Below are 19,223 nucleotides of genomic sequence, written 5' to 3' on the forward strand. Positions count from 1 at the left end.
TGGTATGGACCTAACAGAACCAGAAGATATTAAGAATAGGTGGCAAGAATACACAGAAGAACTATACAGAAAAGATCTTAATGACCCAGATAACCACAATGGTGTGATCAGTCACCTAGAGCCAGACATCCTGGAGTGCGAAGTCAAGTGGGCCTTAGGAAGCATCATATGAACAAAGCTAGTGGAGGTGATGGAATTCCAGTTAAGCTATTTCAAATCTTAAAAGATGGTGTGAAAGTGCTGCACTCAATATGCCAGCAAATCTGGAAAACTCAGCAGTGGGTATAGGAGTGGAAAATGTCAGTCAGCTTTCATTCCAATCCCAAAGAAAGGCAATGAAAAAGAATGTTCAAACTATTATACAGTCACACTCATCTCACATGCTAGAAAGTAACGCTTAAGATTCTCCAAGCCAGGCTTCAACAGTACAAGAACCGTGAACTTCCAGATGTTCAAGCTGGATTTAGAAAAGGCAGAGGAACCAGAGATCAAATTGCCAACATCCGCTGGATCATAGAAAAAGCAAGAGAATTCTAGAAAAACATCTACTTTTGATTTATTGACTACACCAAAGCCTTTGACTGTGTGGATCACAACAAACTGTGGAAAATTCTTCAAGAGATGGGAATACCAGACCACCCAAAATGCCTCCTGAGAAATCTGTAAACAGGTCAAGAAGCAACAGTTAGAACTGGACATGGAACAATGGACTGGTTCCAAATCGGAAAAGGAGAACATCAAGGTTGTATATTGTCACTGTGCTTATTTAACTTATATGCAGAGTACATCATGAGAAACGCTGGGCTGGAAGAGGTACAATGTGGAATCAAGATTGCTGGGAGAAATATCAATAACCTCAGATATGCAGATGACACTATCCTTATAGCAGAAAGTGAAGAAGAACTAAAGAGGCTCTTGATGAAAATGAAAGAGGAGAGTGAAAAAGTTGGCTTGAAGCTCAACATTCAGAAAACTAAGATCATGGCATCTGGTCCCATCACTTCATGGCAAATAGATGGGAAAACAATGGAAACAGTGAGAGATTATTTTTTTGGGCTCCAAAATCACTTCAGATGGTGATTGCAACCATGAAATTAAAAGACTCGTACTCCTTGGAAGAAAAGCTATGACCGACTTAGCATATTAAAAAGTAGAGACATTACTTTGCCAACAAAGGTCCATCTAGTCAAATCTAAGGTTTTTCCAGTGGTCATGTATCGATGTGAGTGTTGGACTATAAAGAAAGCTGAGCACTGAAGAATTGATGCTTTTGATCTGTGTTGTTGGAGAAGATTCTTCTGAGTCCTTTGGACTGCCTGGAGATCCAACCAGTCCATCCTAAAGGAAATCAGTCTTGAATATTCATTGGAAGGACTGATGTTGAAGCTGAAACTCCAAATCTTTGGCCACCTGATGTGAAGAACCAACTCATTTGAAAAGACCCTGATGCTGAGAAAGATTGAGGGCAGGAGGAGAAGGGGACGACAGAGGATGAGATGGTTGGATGACATCACTGACTCGATGGACATGGGTTTGGGTAAAGTCTGGGTGTTGGTGATGGACAGGGAATCCTGGCATGCTGTGGTTCATGGAGTTGCAAGGAGTTGGACACGACTGAGCAACTGAACTGAAGGGTTCAGCATGGATATGAAGGATTCTACATACACTGGTAATACAAGGGCAGGGATTTCATTTCTATTTTTTTTTTTTAATTGCATGGAGTGCTACCCATAGAGGCAGGGAGATGAGGCACTTAATATTCACTTCCAAGTTTTGATGAATCAGAAATACAGTTGCAACCAAAGATGAGCAGTGAAATTTTAAGACTTAAGAGTAATCGTGAAGAGGATGGTTTGAAATTCAGGGTACCAAAGAGGTTATTACATATAGTTGGATGGCTAATGTTGCTGCTAAAGTTCCTGTGATTCCTGGCACAGATCATAGATGAATTACAGAAGATCATATAAAATACTTGTGTGCTTAGAAATTTTTTCCAGGGAAGTAGCTGCTGGCAACTCTTCTGTAGGTAATTACAGCAGAATTCCTTACGAATCTGCTTAGTAGATGGCCTGACAGTGATGCTTAAGGATAATGATTTGTTTCTGGTTGGATGTGTTAAATTGTCAGCTATCAAGGATTTTATGTGTGAGACTGCTGGGAATGATGAAATCGCAAGAACTTTTTCAAAGTACATCCTCCACAGGACCATCTTAGCATCCTGTGCACCAGCCATCATCTGTTTTTGTGAGAGAGAAAGAATCTAGACAATCAGTTTGAATACTAATTAAGTGGCTTAGAAATGTCCTGGTAAATGCATTGATCCTGGATAATCTGGCCCCAACAACAACAACAACAAAAACTCATTGCTTAGCAGTTCCTGGCATAGAGTTAGTTCTCAATATTAACTACCTATTGTTTGTCCAGCAACACTAACATTCATGGAAAACTTTGTGCCAGTCACTGCTATAAGCACCTTTCATTTATTCATTATCAGAAGATTCTTTGCCATAAAATAAAAACAATACAAAAGACCTGGAGATACTTTTCCAAGATACTACATAGAAAGATTAAGAGAAAAAAATTATTAAGTGCTAAGTGAAATTATCAACCTACCTGAGAAAACATAAAATATGCACCTAGGAGTTTGATAACAAAAAGAATGAAGAAAGAACTTAAAGAATTGGAAATACAAAGGTTATGAAGGTAACCTATACTGCTGCTGCTGCTGCTGCTAGGTCGCTTCAGTCATGTCCGACTCTGTGTGACCCCATAGACAGAAGCCCACCAGGCTGCCCCCATCACCGGGATTCTCCAGGCAAGAACGTTGGAGTGGGTTGCCATTTCCTTCTCAATGTGTGAAAGTGAAAAGTGAAAGTGAAGTCACTCAGTCGTGTCTGACTCTTTGCGACCCCATGGACTGTAGCCTACCAGGCTCCTCCGTTCTTGGGATTTTCCAGGCAAGAGTACTGGAGTGGGGTGCCATCGCCTTCTCCAAACCTATACTGCTGCTGCTAAGTCATTTCAGTCGTGTCCGACTCTGTGTGACCCCCATAGACAGAAGCCCACCAGGCTCCCCCCGTCACCGGGATTCTCCAGGCAAGAACGTTGGAGTGGGTTGCCATTTCCTTCTCCAATGTGTGAAAGTGAAAAGTGAAAGTGAAGTCACTCAGTCGTGTCCGACCCTTAGCGACCCCATGGACTGCAGTCTACTAGGCTCCTCCATCCATGGGATTTTCTAGGCAAGAGTACTGGAATGGCTTGCCATTGCCTTCTCCGGAACCTATACTAATGGAGGGCAATTCAGGTTCTGAAGAACTCCGGTACTTAATGAAGTCTCAGACTCCTTAGCCCTAGAAGCTCCTGGGAACTAACCTCAAGTGTTTCTAGATTAATTCTTTGATTCTTGAAAGGATAGTTAGATGATCATTTGGGAAGAGAGATTATTCAAAGCCTGTTCATTATGCCCTCAAATTTTAATATTGTCACCTTAAACACACTGCATATTTTTTCTGAGCCAGTCAAGAGAATGAATAACTATAATAAAAATATAATTATAAAATATATTATAATTATAGATTTAGTGTCTTAATTGTGTATTATGATGAGCACTTTAGATAGCATATGTGATTCAGTATTCACAACAAATTGCCGGAGAGTTCTTTCTTTTCCACATTTTACCATGAGCAAACTGAGCCTTAGAAAGTTAAGTACCTTATCCAAAGTCACACATGAGCCGAATGGTATGGTGCTGATTGTCTATGATGTATTAATTTGAAAATAGAAGGAGCTTCTTTAGAAAACAACTTTCATTTCAGAATATTCATTGATAATGAGATTGCACTGTATTCACATTTGCAATTATGTTGTCATTTTACAAGAAGCTTGACACTTCATAGCACAGTTCTTGGGGTTACAGTTACCTGGCCTCTGTTGCTGCATGGTCCTATGAAGTGTGGAATAACTCAGTGTTTCAGCTTCATCGTAAAAAAAATTAAAACTATGTCCATGTAAGTGAAAAAATCCTTTGGCTGCTATGGGAATTTAAATGCACTGACAGAGGTGACTAGCTGCCCAGGGTTCCAGGGTGCCCTGGGAGTGTGTGAAAATAAGGCAAATGACAGCTTTTGGCCTTGGGCTCCTAGGGGAGGGGTTGTGAGAATTCTACTTGGAAAAGAGCTGGATGTGAGCCTTGGAGCGAGTTAGATTAGAATTACCATCCTACCCACCCCCCCTTTTTTTTTTGGTAAGTAAGAGAAAGTTAAGTAATGGATCAAAGATCATACAATTAGTTCCTATTCAAGGTGACACTTGAACTCAGATCTCTTGTCTGATATTTAAAGGGTCTTTTCTTTTTCACTACTTTCATGAGGTTTGTTCTTTGGGGATGTTCCTCAGTCTACAAAAAACTGAGGAAAAACTCATTTTTGTGTGTGTGTGTGTTTTCTCCAAATGTATGTATGTTTTCAGTAGAATTACTCTACTAGGATAAAGCAGAGAATATTGGGGAATATTACAAAGTGGAATTAATCCAGCAGAAACAAAAGCCCATTTCCTCAGGAATAGGTCCACAAGAAGACCTATGCATCATCCAGGACTGAGTGGGAGCTACTGTCTATGGAGCAAAAGTGGGAGGGATCATCCTAAGGCCTGACCTGAATGTTTCTGTTGTACCAAGTCCAGTGACATTGGGTGAGGCAGTTTCTACATTGGCTCCCAGTGAGCCCCAATTCCTGGCATTGAAGCCCTTCAGTAATCTCCTCCCTTTCAGTGTGGGCTGGATTTAGTGACTTGCTTCTAACTCATAAGATGATGTGATTCGTTCGTTTCGTTCGTTCCTTTCATCGCTCAGTCGTGTCCGACTCTTTGCGATCCCGTGGACTGTAGCCTACCAGGCTTCTCCGTCCATGGGATTCTCCAGGCAAGAATACTGGAGTGGGTTACCATTTCCTTCTCCAGGGGATCTTTCTGACCCAGGGATCGAACCTGGGTCTCCCGCATTGGAGGCAGACGCTTTAACCTCTGAACCACCAGGGAAGCCCAAGATGATGATAGCTGAGCAATAGAGACAGAAATCTGTCATTTCTGAGATCAGGTTCCATCTTGCTCCCCATCTCTTGCTCTCTAGCTTGTTCACTCTCAGGGAAACCAGCTGCCATGCTGTGAGCTGCCCAATGCAGAGGCCCACAAAGCAAATAATGAGGGGAAGCTTCCAGTCAAAAGGCCCTCAGTCCGAGAACCTTCAAGGAACCAAATCCTGACAGCACCCGTGTGAGTGAGCCTGGAAGTGGTCCTTCTCCAGGTGGGCCTCAAGATCACTGCAGCCTGTGAGACCCTGAGCCAGGGGACCCAGCTCAGCCTCTTCTGGATTCCTGACTCACAGAAACTATGATATAATAAAAGTGTGTTTTTATTTTTTTTAACCACTAAATATTGGGGTAATGTGTCACACAGAAATAGAACATTAATGCAGACACACTTGCTAACCTTCATTGAAGAACAATTGTTCAGTTAAGTTTAGTTCAGTTGCTCAGTCGTGTCCGATTGTGACCCCATGAACTGCAGCATGCCAGGGCTTCCTGTCCATCACCAACTCCTGGAGTCCACCCAAACCCATGTCTATTGAGTTGGTGATGCTATCCAACCATCTCATCCTCTGTCGCCCCCTTCTCCTCCTGCCATCAATCTTTCCCAGCATCAGGGTCTTTTCAAATGAGTCAGCTCTTTGCATCAGGTGGCCAAAGTATTGGAGTTTCAGCTTCAGCATCAGTCCTTTCAATGAACACCCAGGACTGATCTCCTTTAGGATGGACTGCCTGGATCTCCTTGCTGTCCAAGGGACCCTCAAGAGTCTTCTCCAACACCACAGTTGAAAAGCATCAATTCTTTGGCGCTCAGCTTTCTTTATATTCCAACTCTCACACCCATACATGACCACTGGAAAAACCATAGCCTTAACTAGATGAACCTTTGTTGGCAAAGTAACATCTCTGCTTTTTAATATGCTGTCTAGTTTGGTCATAACTTTCCTTCCAAGGAGTAAGTGTCTTTTAATTTCATAGCTGCGATCACCATCTGCAGTGATTTTGGAGCCAAAAAAATAAAGTCAGCCACTGATTCACCATCTATTTGCCATGAAGTGATGGGACTAGATGCCATGATCTTAGTTTTCTGGATGTTGAGCTTTAAGCCAACTTTTGCACTCTCCTCTTTCAGTTTCATCAAGAGGCTCTTTAGTTCTTCTTCACTTTCTGCCATAAGGATGGCATCATCTGCATATCTGAGGTTATTGATATTTCTCCTGGCAATCTGGATTCCAGCTTGTGCTTCCTCCAGCCCAGAGTTTCTCATGGTGTACTCTGCAAATAAGTTAAATAAGCAGGGTGACAGTTGTTGGGAGGCTTTAATGGAGTGGAATATTCCATTTTCCTTCCCATATTGGTGTTTTTAGAACCAGAAGCTATTGCCTAGTGCAGGGATATTCCTTGCTGCTGCTGCTGCTAAGTTGCTTCAGTCGTGTCCGAGTCTGTGCTACAGGTGTGAATTAATCTTTAGACAGCTTTACTGTTTTACATTTAGTGTTCATGAGATTCTGATAGTCGGCAACCTTCAGAGCAACAGTCATGGCCTTGTGTTGCCTGAGTTCTGAGGTGATAAAATGTTTACAGATAAGCATCTGAAGCACATCGAGAATATGAATTTTTGAGAATAAGAATTTTTTTTTTTAAACCACAGCTTCCAATATTAACAGGTTACTTTCACCATCACTTGGTCTACTTATTTTGAGGCTCACAGGTAAGACTCGGAGGTCATACAAGTTCTGCGTGAAATCTCATGAATTTCCATATGATACTGGTCAATTTAGGACACTTGCCATCTCCTGTTATTTGGAATCTATTCATTTAGACATTCAGAAGAAATCAGTCCCAGACTGTCTTTGACTCAGTCATATGAAATGTAGGTTTAGACAGGGATGATGCACTGGGATGCTCAGGCTTGGTGGCTGGGGTTACATAGAGTAGTGTCCAAGTACAGGGATTGTTTCTGGTGTTAGTTCTAAGGAAATATACAAACGGCAACCAGAACTTGTTCATTGCTTGAAAAAGTTGGGGACTACATAACAAAAGATGCATCAAAGGTTTTGCCTTTTTTGAGTCTGTCTGCTAAACAAACATAAGACATCATGGGAGAGGGTAATAGGAGTGGCAAAGATTTGGGAGTTAGGTGGATCTGAGTTCAACTTTTGGCATCACCACTTCATAGCTTGTAATATGGCACATATCACTTACAACTTGAAGGATTGTTATAATTTGTGTAGTAAGGTAAAAAACATAAAATGCCTAACCTATGTGTAGTACTTGAAACAAAGTCTTTAAAATTATTTGAAAAAATTTTATTGAAGTATAGTTGATTTACAACGTTGTGTTAATTTCTCCTGTACAACAGTGACTCGGTTATTCTTATTCTTTTCCATTGTGGTTTCTCAAAGAATATTGAATATAGTTCCCTGTGCTATACAGTAGCACCTTGCTGTTTATCCGTCCTACATATAGTTTGCCTCTAATCCAAAGCTCCCAATCCTTCCTTCCTTCAACCTGCCTTCCTCTTGGCAGTCACAAGTCTCTTCTCTCTATATATGTGGGTATGTTTTTGTTTCATAGATATGTTGATTTGTGTCATATTTTAGGTTCCACGTATAAGTGATATCACATGGTATTTGTCTTTCCCTTTCTGATTTACCTAAGTATGGTAATCTTTAGGTCTATCCATGTTGCAGCAAATGATATTATTTCATTCTGTTTGATAACTGAGTGATATTCCATTGTATACAAAAGTATATACATTTACCACATCTTTATCCATTCATCTATTGATGGACATTTAGGTTGTTTCCATGTCTTGGCTATTGTAAATAGTGCTGCTATGAGGAGTGCATGCACCTTTTCAAATTCTAGTTTTGTCTGGGTATATGCTCAGAGTGGGATTATTGGGTCAAATGGTAACTCTATTTTTAGTTTTTTGAGGAACTTCTGTACTGTTTTCCATAGAAACTGCACCAATTTACATTCCCACCAAGTGTAAGAGGGTTCCCTTTTCTCCACACCCTCTCCAGCATTTATTATTTGTAAACTTTTAAATGATGGCCATTCTGACTGGTGTGAGATGGTACCTTACTGTAGTTTTGATTTGCATATCTCTAATAATTAGCAATGCTGAGCATCTTTTCATGTGTTTGTTGCTCATCTTTATGTCTTCTTTGAAGAAATGTCTATTTACATCTTCTGCCCATTTTTTATTGAGTTTTTTTTTTGTGTGTGTCATTTTTGAGTTGTATAAGTTGTTTGTAAATTTTGGAAATTGAGCACTTATTTGTTGCATCATTTACAAACATTTCCTCCCAGTCTGTAGCTTGTCTTTTCATTTTGTTTATGATACCCTTTGCTGTGCAAAAGTTTATATGTTTGATTAGGTCCCATTTGTCTATTTTTGTTTTCATTTCTATTGCCCTTGGTAGACTGACCTAAGAAAATATTGGTCTCAGAATGAGAATATTTTACCTATGTTCTATTCTAAGAGTTTTATGATGTCTTATCTTATATTTAGATCTGTAAGCCCTTTTGAATTTATTTTTGTGTGTGGTGTGTGGGTGTGTTCTAATTTCATCGATTTACATGCAGCTGTCCAACTTTCCCAATACTACTTGGTGAAAAGACTGTCTTTTCCCCATTGTATATTCTTGCTTCCTTTGTTGAAGTTTAATTAACCATAGGTATGTGGGTTTATTTCTTGGCTCTTTATTCTGCTCCATTGATTCATATGTTTGTTTTTTGTGTCAATACCATGCTGTTTTGATTACTGTAGCTTTGTAGTATTATCTGAACTCCAGGAGGGTTATGCCTCCTGCTTTGTTCTAAAAAAGAGTAACTCTTAATATTACCTGTCAAGGTCTTGCTGTGAGTCTCCTAAAGTCTAACATGATTCCTAACAAAGACAGATATCACAGAACTCTGGTTCTCCAGGCGCTAGTAGGCCAAAGAGGGAATAAACAAAATCACCATGACCCTTGGGTGCTTGCTCTGGAGGAAGATGTATTTTTATGTTGTTTTCCTTGCATTTATAGGAGCTAGTTGGGTGTGGAGATGTGGGAGGGGCCCCATCCATCAACATTCTGATTCCAAATCTGGTTTGGGGTGTGGCTCCAGCTCCCCAGGTCATTCATCTGCACAACTGGGAGACAATCACTGCATAAGGGACAGAAACACTGAATTAGGAAGCTCCAAGGTAGTTCTGGTTATGGGGAAAAGAACTGAATCATTCTGCTTCAAGAAAAATAATTGATAATGGATTTTAATTTTACTTGGTTAGCTGTGATGCAATTTAATGCCCCTCTAATTACCTCCAGTCTTTCAGGAGAACTCTTTTACATACAGCTGCTTTATGTTTGCGCTGAAGATAGCTTGATGACAGTAAGGAAACGGGATTTGTTCAGCATTTGGGGAACATTGAAGGTTTTTTTTTAACAAGTGAATGACGCGATCATGTTTATGTTTCACTGGTACCCTGGAGATAGTATAAAAAATAGATTGGAAGAGGTCAAGATGAAGATAGACCAGTTAGGATGATATTATAAGGCTGCACGTTAGAGATGCAACATATAAATTGGAATTTAAGGGGAGAGATCTTGTTTCAACTGCCAGTTATACTCAATTTATCTCTGTGTGTTTGTGTTTATGTGTGTGTATTTGTGAGTGTGAGTATCTTAGTGGATGTTTGTATGTATATATGTGCGTGCATGCCTGAAGGGCCACTGCTCCTCAGGAAAGTGCTTCACCAGCAAAAATCTCTGTGTTACTGTGGGTGGGAGTGCTCAGATGCTGTGAATAGGGTGACACCGAGGTTAGAGAGCTCTTCCTCAGGGATCCTCCTCCTTTTCAATAGGGTGGCAGTGCAGCTTGACTTCTTTTTCCGATTAGCGCTGAAAAGTTATCTTCCCTGTCATTTGATATCTTTTTATTTTGAATAATTTCAGGCATAAAGAGAAGCTGCAATATACAAAACAGAAAATTGCACAAAGAACCGTGTATGTGCTTCACCCAGATTCACCAGTTGCCACATTGGCTTTCTCTCTCTTTCAGTCTACCCACCTGTGCAAAATGAATAGTTTTTTCTGATCCACTAGATAGTGAGCTGCAAATGATGCTCCTTTACCTCTAAGTAATACAGCATGGATTTCCTAAGAACAAGGATATTCTTTTATATAACCACAGCACAGCAACCACATTCAGAAAATTTAACCCTGCAGTAATATGTAATCCAATATACTGCATCTCATATTCAACTTTTCATAACTGTTCAGTAATATCTTTTATAGCTATTGTTTTCTCTGGTCTAGGATTTAACAGAAGATCACACCTTGAATTTAGTTGTCATGTCTTTAGCCTTTTAATCTGGGACAGTCCCTCAGCCTTTGTCCTTTAAAGCACTGACATTTTTGAAGAGAACAGGCTAGTTATTTTGTAGAATGTTCCTGTTTGGATTTATTTGATGTTTCTTCATAATTAGATTCTTATGCATTTTTGGCAGGAGTTGGATAAGAGTGCATCACATCAGGAGGCATTTGGTGTCAGATTGTCTTATCAGTGATACACTAACGTTGATCACTTGGTTAAGGTGGCATCTCTCAGGTTTTTCCATTAAGTTGCTATTTTCTTCTTTGTAATTAGTGAGCAATTTCAGACACTTTCCTGACATTTTATAAGCATTTACTAAGTATTAGGTATTACACTTTATAATACTGTGTTGCATTTAATCCTCATAACAAACTGTGAAGCTTGTTTTTGTATTCCTTAATTTCCTGTCCTCTCTCATTTTATGAATAAGAAAACAGAGGCTTGTGTAAAGTTGTACAACATGGTACAACAAAGTCCATATTTGTTCACGCATGTAGTGTCTCCAAGGAAGAGTCCAGCATCCTGAATTCTTGGTGCTTGGACAAAGAACATCAACCACTCCACCTGTGTCCTTAGCAGGAGCTAAATGACTGTGCCATGAGGGACAGCCTTGTTTCATAAAATAAGATGGATAAGGATTGAAGGAACACAAAATCTTGCTCTAGTCACTCAGATAAGGATAGACTACATTGGTTAACATACTCAGATCTATCTATGTGTATTTATCATGTAGAGCATGCTGTGGTTTACAAATTGGAGCTGACTCTGTTATGCCAGGTGTGTGTATGCGTGCGCACACGTGTGTGTGTGTGTGTGTGTGTGTGTGTGCAGGCACGTGTGCCCGTGTAAGTCTTGGTCCCTGTTCATGATTAGAGGACTCAGCATGTCACTACTGAAGTGACAATGACAAGATGGCTTCTCAGGCCATGATACAGTTTTTTAAAAAGAGTGGATCCATGACAGACCAGACTCAAAGAGTGAAGATAGTTACCGCGAGTAAAGAGGGACATTACATAATGATAAACTGGTCAATTCTCCAAGAAGACATAACAATCCTTAAAGTATATGAATTGAACTAACAACAGAGAGTTAAAATATGTGACGCAGAACCTGATAGAACTGCAAGGAGAAATGGATGAATCCATTGTTCAAGCTGGAGACTTCAACAGTCCTCTATCAGAAATGGATAGATCCAGGAGGCAGAAGTCAGCAAGGATGTAGCTGACTGCAACAGTACTATCAATCAACAAAAATACTTGACAGCTGAGAATACTTCACCCAATAACAACAGAATACACATTTCTCTCATGCTGGAACATTCAACAAAGTAAACCACATTCTGGACCATAAAACACACCTTAACAAATTTAGAAGAGTAGAAATCATACAGTGTCTGCTTATGTCTTCTTTCAGACACAATGGCATTAAACTAAAAATCAATAGCAAGAAGATAGTTAGAAAATCCTTAAATACTTGAATCTTAGACAGCAAATGCTCTTCTAAATAATACATAAAGAAGAAATCTCAAGAGTAATTAAAAAAATTTTGAATTAAATAAAAATACAACTTATCAAATTTGTGGGATGCTATGAAAGCAGTATTTAGAAGGAAATACATAGCATTGAATGCATACATTAGAAAATTTCTTATTTTCTTTTTTTTAATTTTCTTTTTAAAAATTTATTTATTTTAATTGGAGGCCAATTACTTTACAATATTGTATTGGTTTTGCCATACATTGACATGAATCTGCCCCAGGTGTACATGTGTTCCCCATATTGAACCCCCCCTCCCACTTTCCTCCCCATATCATCCCTCTGGGTCATCCCAGTGCACCAGCCCCGAGCATCCTGTATCATGCATCGAACCTGGACTGGCGGTTCGTTTCACATATGATAATATACATGTTTCAGTGCCATTCTCCCAAATTATTCCACCCTCTCCCTCTCCCACAGAGTCCAAAAGACTGTTCTGTACATCTGTGTCTCTTTTGCTGTCTTGTATACAGATTTATCATTATCATCTTTCTAAATTCCATATATATGCATTAGTATACTGTATTGGTGTTTTTCTTTCGGACTTACTTCACTCTGTATAATAGGCTCCAGTTTCATCCACCTCATTAGAACTGATTCAAATGTATTCTTTTTATTTTTTTTTTAATTTTTTTATTTTTCCAAAAACAATTTTAGGAATCTTTACTTAAAAACCTTATCTTAAAATGGAGTAACTTTGGTTTTACAAGCATCAAGCAAAGTACAGAAGCAAAAATGCTTTACAGGAGCATTAAGTTCTACATTAGGTCACAACGTCTAATCTGAAATCACACCCAGAATATAGTTTTTTGGGATATCTGGGAAATAGTTATTTCCCAGGATGTCTGAATCATAGCTACTCTATTTTGACTTTTAATTAAAAAAAAAAAAAGAAAAAAAAATTTTTTTTAATAGCCAAAGCAGATTTCACCATTAATGACGTCAGTATTTTTCTAGGTATGAGAAGATGCAAGAATTGGAACTCATAAAACCTTTTCTGAAAAGATCTAACTATCTGAAGGCCTGTTCTGCCAGATTTTTTTTTTTTTTTTTCAGAGCACAGAGTGCCTCATTCCTGATTTTCACCCTGAACTTCTTTCAGTGGGTGTTGAAGGTCAGCAGCTTGCAATGGTCATGATGTAATCTTTGTAGAGGCAGCTGGCAAGGACCAACTTCCAGTCAGCAGGGTCCCTTCATAGCCACATATCTGACCATGTGACACCATTTCACAGCCACTGTGTCCCGCGGTGCTGGGAAGGCGCATTCCCAGGTCTAGGGAAGTGATGGGCCACCCAGTGTGCTAAAATTGGACCAGGCCTTGCAAGTAGCAAAAGTCTCTGGACCACTGTCTTACTAGCCTCCTGGTCCAGGAAAATATTTCCTCTTGTTGCTTTTTCCCATACCCAGAGTCACATTATTACAATTATTGATCTCATATGGAACTGTCAGTTCAGCATTATATCACAGGCTCAGTGAAACAAGTGACATAGAAAATAATATAGCCATAGCTAGCAGTTATTAGTAAAATAAGAATTATACATCAATAACTTTCATTAGATAAAGCCTGGTATACCCCAAGTCACCTGACTTCATTCGTTAAATGATTATAGTCTGGTGTTAATCTCCTGGTTGTACATTATGGAGCATCCGACCTTTATCTGAAGATTGGTTACTGAGATAAGCCTTAGAAACTAACCTAGAGTGTCCTTTTTAATAACTTAATTAAATCTTTAAGCAGTATCACGTAACAAGGAACTGTCTCATCAGTGAGTCTTAATAAACACTAGACATTAACAAAACTAGAAACTTAATTTAACAATTTACAAAACTTAATATTCCGTGATTTTTCATTATGGAGGCCCTGTAGCCAGGGAGGCTTTAACCCATCAAATAAAAAATGAGGTTTGTCAGGGAGCTCGGAAAAGTCAAGCAGCCATCTTGGATTTCCCATAGCCCTGACTCTGATTTCCAGCTATTGTTTTTAATTTTCCAATTTAGAAGCAGACTGTTGCCATGGTTTAAGAACATTAGGATGGCACAAGTCTAACAGAGTTTTTGTATAAGCAGAATGAGCTTTTACATGTCTACAAACCCGACAATTGGATTAATTTCTAAAACTAGCATAGGATCAGGCCTATGGTAGAAAAGCATTTGATTTATATGCAGAGGGCTAAGAAGTCAAGAAAACATTATAAATGATCATACAAATCAGGTCCAGCATCTTGGGCAAGCTGTCTACCTCTTATGTCGTCGTCTTCTCATCCTGGTGTAGTGTAGTTTCTTCTGAAAAAAGTCCTTCCATCCAGGTTGGAGACAGTCCTTTAAATTATGTCCTTTTTTTTTTTTAAGTCCTGGTTGCAGGTCACGAGGCATCTGATCTTCATCCAAAGATAGATCACTGAGATAAGCTTCAGAAACAAACTTAGGGTGTTCTTTAAGAATTCAATTAAATTTTACATTAATATCACATAACAGCAAGGAACTATCCAAGAAATGAGTCTTACTACCTCCATTGGTAGACCGCCATTAACAAACTGGGGTTTAACATTTATTGAAACATCCTTTTCTCCCTAAAATCACCCTCATTTTTACCAAATATAACCAAATTAAGACTTGTTTAAAAAATAGATTTGTTCTCAATAAACTTGACCTGATTATTTATATAACCATAGACCCCCCTTTTTTTTTTTTGCTGAGACTTTTATGGAGTCTCAAACTTAACTTTATTTATTTATTGGAGGCTAATTATTTTACAATATTATATTGGTTGGTTTTGCCATACATTGATATGAATCCGCCCCGGGTGTACATGAGTTCCCCCTCCTGAACCCCCCTCCCACCTCCCTCCTCCCTTTATCCTCCCTCTGGGTCATCCCCGCACACCAGCCCCGAGCATCCTGTAACATGCATCAACCCTGAACTGGTGATTCGTTTCACATATGACAACATACATGTTTCATTGCCATTCTCCCAAATCTTCCCACCCTCACCCTCTCCCACAGAGTCCCAAAGACTGTTCTATACATCTGTGTCTCTATTGCTGTCTCGTATACAGGATTATCATTAGCATCTTTCTAAATTCCATATATATGCGTTAGTATACTGTAATGGTGTTTTTCGTTCTGGCTTACTTCACTCTGTATAATAGGCTCCAGTTTCATCTACCTCATTAGAACTGATTCAAATGCATTCTTTTTAATGGCTGAGTAATACTCCATTGTGTATATGTACCAAAGCTTTCTTATCCATTCATCTGCAGATGGACATCTAGGTTGTTTCCATGTCCTGGCTATTATAAACAGTGCTGCAATGAACATTGGAGTACATGTGTCTCTTTCAATTCTGGTTTCCTCGGTGTGTATACCCAGGAGTGGAATTGCTGGGTCGTATGGCAGTTCTATTTCCAGTTTTTAAAGGAATCGCCACACTGTTCTCCATAGTGGCTGTACTAGTTTGCATTCCCACCAACAGTGTAAGAGGGTTCCCTTCTCTCCACACCCTCTCCAGCATTTATTGCTTGTAGACTTTTAGATAGCAGCCATTCTGCTGGCGTGAAATGGTATCTCATTGTGGTTTTGATTTGCATTTCTCTGATTATGAGGGATGTTGAGCATCTTTTCATGTGTTTGTTAGCCATCTGTTTGTCTTCTTTGGAGAAATATCAGTTTAGTTCCTTGGCACATTTTTTGATTGGGTCGTTTATTTTTCTGGAATTGAGCTGCAGGAGTTGCTTGTTTATTTAGAGATTAATTTAGAGATTAATTCTTTGTCAGTTGCTTCATTTGCTATTACTTTCTCCCATTCTGAAGGCTGTCTTTTCACCTTGTTTATAGTTTCCTTTGCCGTGCAGAAGCTTCTGCATGGCAAAGAAAATTTCTTATTCTCTAAAACCAGTCATCTAAGTTAACATCTTAGGAAACTAGAAAAAGAATAATAAATTAAATCCAAAGTAAGAATAAAAGAGATAATAAAGAATTAGAGCAGAAGTCATTGAAATTGAAAATAGGAAATCAATTGAAAGAGAAAATCAATAAAGTAAAAAATAACCAGTTCTTTGATAAGATCAATAAAATCAATGAACATCTAATTAAGCTAATCACAAAGAAAGGTCAGAAATTATTAATATCCGAAATAAAGAGGGGCATTACTATATCCCATGAAAATTAAGAGAATAATAAGAATGCTCAAACTACCGCACAATTACACTCATCTCACACGCTAGTAAAGTAATGCTCAAAATTCTCCAAGCCAGGCTTCAGCAATATGTGAACCGTGAACTCCCAATGTTCAAGCAGGTTTTAGAAAAGGCAGAGGCACCAGAGATCAAATTACCAACATCTGCTGGATCATGAAGAAAGCAAGAGAGTTCCAGAAGAGCATCTATTTCTGCTTCATTGACTATGCCAAAGCCTTTGACTGTGTGGATCACAATAAACTGTGGAAAATTCTGAAAGGGATGGGAATATTAGACCACCTGACCTGCCTCTTGAGAAACCTGTATGCAGGTCAGGAAGGAACAGTCAGAACTGGACATGGAACAACAGACTGGTTCCAAATAGGAAAAGGAGTACGTCAAGGCTGTATATTGTCACCTTGCTTATTTAACTTATATGCAGAGTACATCATGAGGAACGCTGGGCTGGAAGAAGCACAAGCTGGAATCAAGATTGCTGGGAGAAATATCAATAATCTCAGATATGCAGATGACACCACCCTTCTGGCAGAAAGTGAAGAGGAACTCAAAAGCCTCTTGATGAAAGTGAAAGAGGAGAGTGAAAAGGTTGGCTTGAAGCTCAACATTCAGAAAACAAAGATCATGGCATCTGGTCCCATCACTTCATGGGAAATAGATGGAAAAACAGTGGAAACAGTGTCAGACTTTACTTTTTTGGGCTCCAAAATCACTGCAGATGCTGATTGCAGCCATGAAATTAAAAGACGCTTACTCCGTGGAAGGAAAGTTATGACCAACCTTGATAATATATTAAAAAGCAGAGACATTACTTTGCCAACAAAGGTCCGTCTAGTCAAGGCTATGGTTTTTCCCGTGGTCATGTATGGATGTGAGAGTTGGACTGTGAAGAAAGCTGATCGCCGAAGAATTGATGCTTTTGAACTGTCGTGTTGGAGAAGACTCTTGAGTGTCCCTTGTACCGCAAGGAGATCCAACCAGTCCATTCTAAGGAAGATCGATCCTGGGTGTTCATTGGAAGGACTGATGCTAAAGCTGAAACTCCAATACTTTGGCCACCTCATGCGATGAGTTGACTCACTGGAAAAGACTCTGATGCTGGGAAAGGTTGGGGGCGGGAGGAGAAGGGGACGACCGAGAATGAGATGGCTGGATGGCATCACTGACTCTGTGGACATGAGTTTGAGTGAACTCCGGGAGTTGGTGGACAGGGAGGCCTGGTGTGCTGTGATTTTTGGGGTCGCGGAGAGTTGGACACGACTGAGCGACTGAACTGAACTGAACTAAAGGAATATTATGAGCAACTTTATGCCTATGATCTTGATGGCCTAGACAAAATGGTAAAAAGACACAATCTGCCAAAAGCACACAAGAAAAAATAATCTGAATAGGCCTGTATCTTTTACATAAATTGAATAAATTATTAATAACCTTCCCAAAGAGAAAGTATTTGGCCCGAATGGTTTCACTGGTCAATTCTACCAAACACTGAAGGAAGAAATTATACCAGCTTTTCTACAATCTTTTTTAAAAGACAAAAGTAGAGAAATATTAATACTTCTCAAGTTATTCTAAGGCCAGCATTACTCTGATACTAAAACCAGATGAAAGAAAACTGCTGACTAATACAAAGTATCCCTTGGTACCAATTATGTTCATTTCTTGGTTTTGAATATAGAGGATATTATCTAAATCTGTTTGATTGTTTTCTTTCTTGAGTTTTGGATAGTGTGTAGCTGGAGTTCTAAAACCTTAAATCCAAATTTCTTGAGCAGTGAGATACCTGTAGTGTGAAACAACTTTCAATTATACTTCTTCCTAATGTGCTGAACTGGGACTAACTCATACGACAAGTAAGGAAAAGAGTTTAGAACAATCAGAAGTGATTGAACAAACTTTTAGGGCACCTTGAAACAACAGAAGCTTTAATTAATATGCAGACTGGGTAGAAAGTATGGTTTAACTAAGCCCTTTGGGCCTTTAAAAATTTATTTATGTGAGTAATCCATAAATACATGTTTTTTGTGGAAATTTGAAATATACAGAAATATATGGAATAAAGAGTTATGATTTTCCTTCATTTTACCCTCTCAGAGGTTACCGGTGTTTATGTTTAATAATATATATCCTTTCATGCTTTTTTCTGTGTACTTAGCTAAGTGTGAATATGTAAAGGATTTGCTTTATATATAAATGAAATAATGTAGTGCCTATTTTTAAGGATAGGTTAAATTTGTGAGTGATTATTTCAAAGATATTGAATAAATGAAGACAAATCTAAAAAAAAAAAACTGCTAACCAATATCTCTCATGAATGTAGTTGCAAAAGTCCTCAACAAATTATTAATAAGTTAAACAATGTATAAAAAAGAATTATATACCACAACCAAGTGGGGTTTATTTCAGGTATGAAGACCTGGTTCAGCATTCAAAAATCAATTCATATGATCCATCAGATCAACAGGCTAAAGAAAAAAAAAATCACGTGATAATACTAATAGATACAGAAAAGCATTTGAATAAAATGTGACATAAAAAGTGATCTATTCATGGTAAAAACTCTCAGTAAACAATGAATAGAGGAGAATTTTTTCAACTTGATAGAGAATATCTACAAAAAAATTCATACTTAATCATTGAAAACTCAAAGCTTTCCCTCTGAACCAGGAACAAGGCAGTGTGTCCCCACTCACCGCTCCTTTTTCAACATTGTACTGGAAGTCCTAGCTTAATGCAGTAAGACAAAGAAAATAAAATGTATACTGATTGAGACAAAGGAAATGAACCTGTCTTTGTTCATAGATGATGTGGTTGTCCATATTGAAAGAAATGAAAAAATTCTGAAATAATTGACCAAAAACACGTGGAATTAAAAAGTGATTCTAGTAAGGTTGTAGGAAATAAGATTAACATACAAAAGTCTGTTGCTTTCCTATATACTAGCCATGACAAGTGGAAATTGAAATTAAAAACTCAATATCATTGGAAAAATGTCTATTCAGGTCTTCTGCCCATTTTTTGATTGATTTGTTTGTTTTTGATATTGTG

This window comes from Moschus berezovskii, chromosome 9, assembly GCF_049115385.1.
Source record: "Moschus berezovskii isolate FMDL1 chromosome 9, NW_MosBer_1.0, whole genome shotgun sequence".
NCBI classification, from domain to species: Eukaryota; Metazoa; Chordata; class Mammalia; order Artiodactyla; family Moschidae; genus Moschus; species Moschus berezovskii.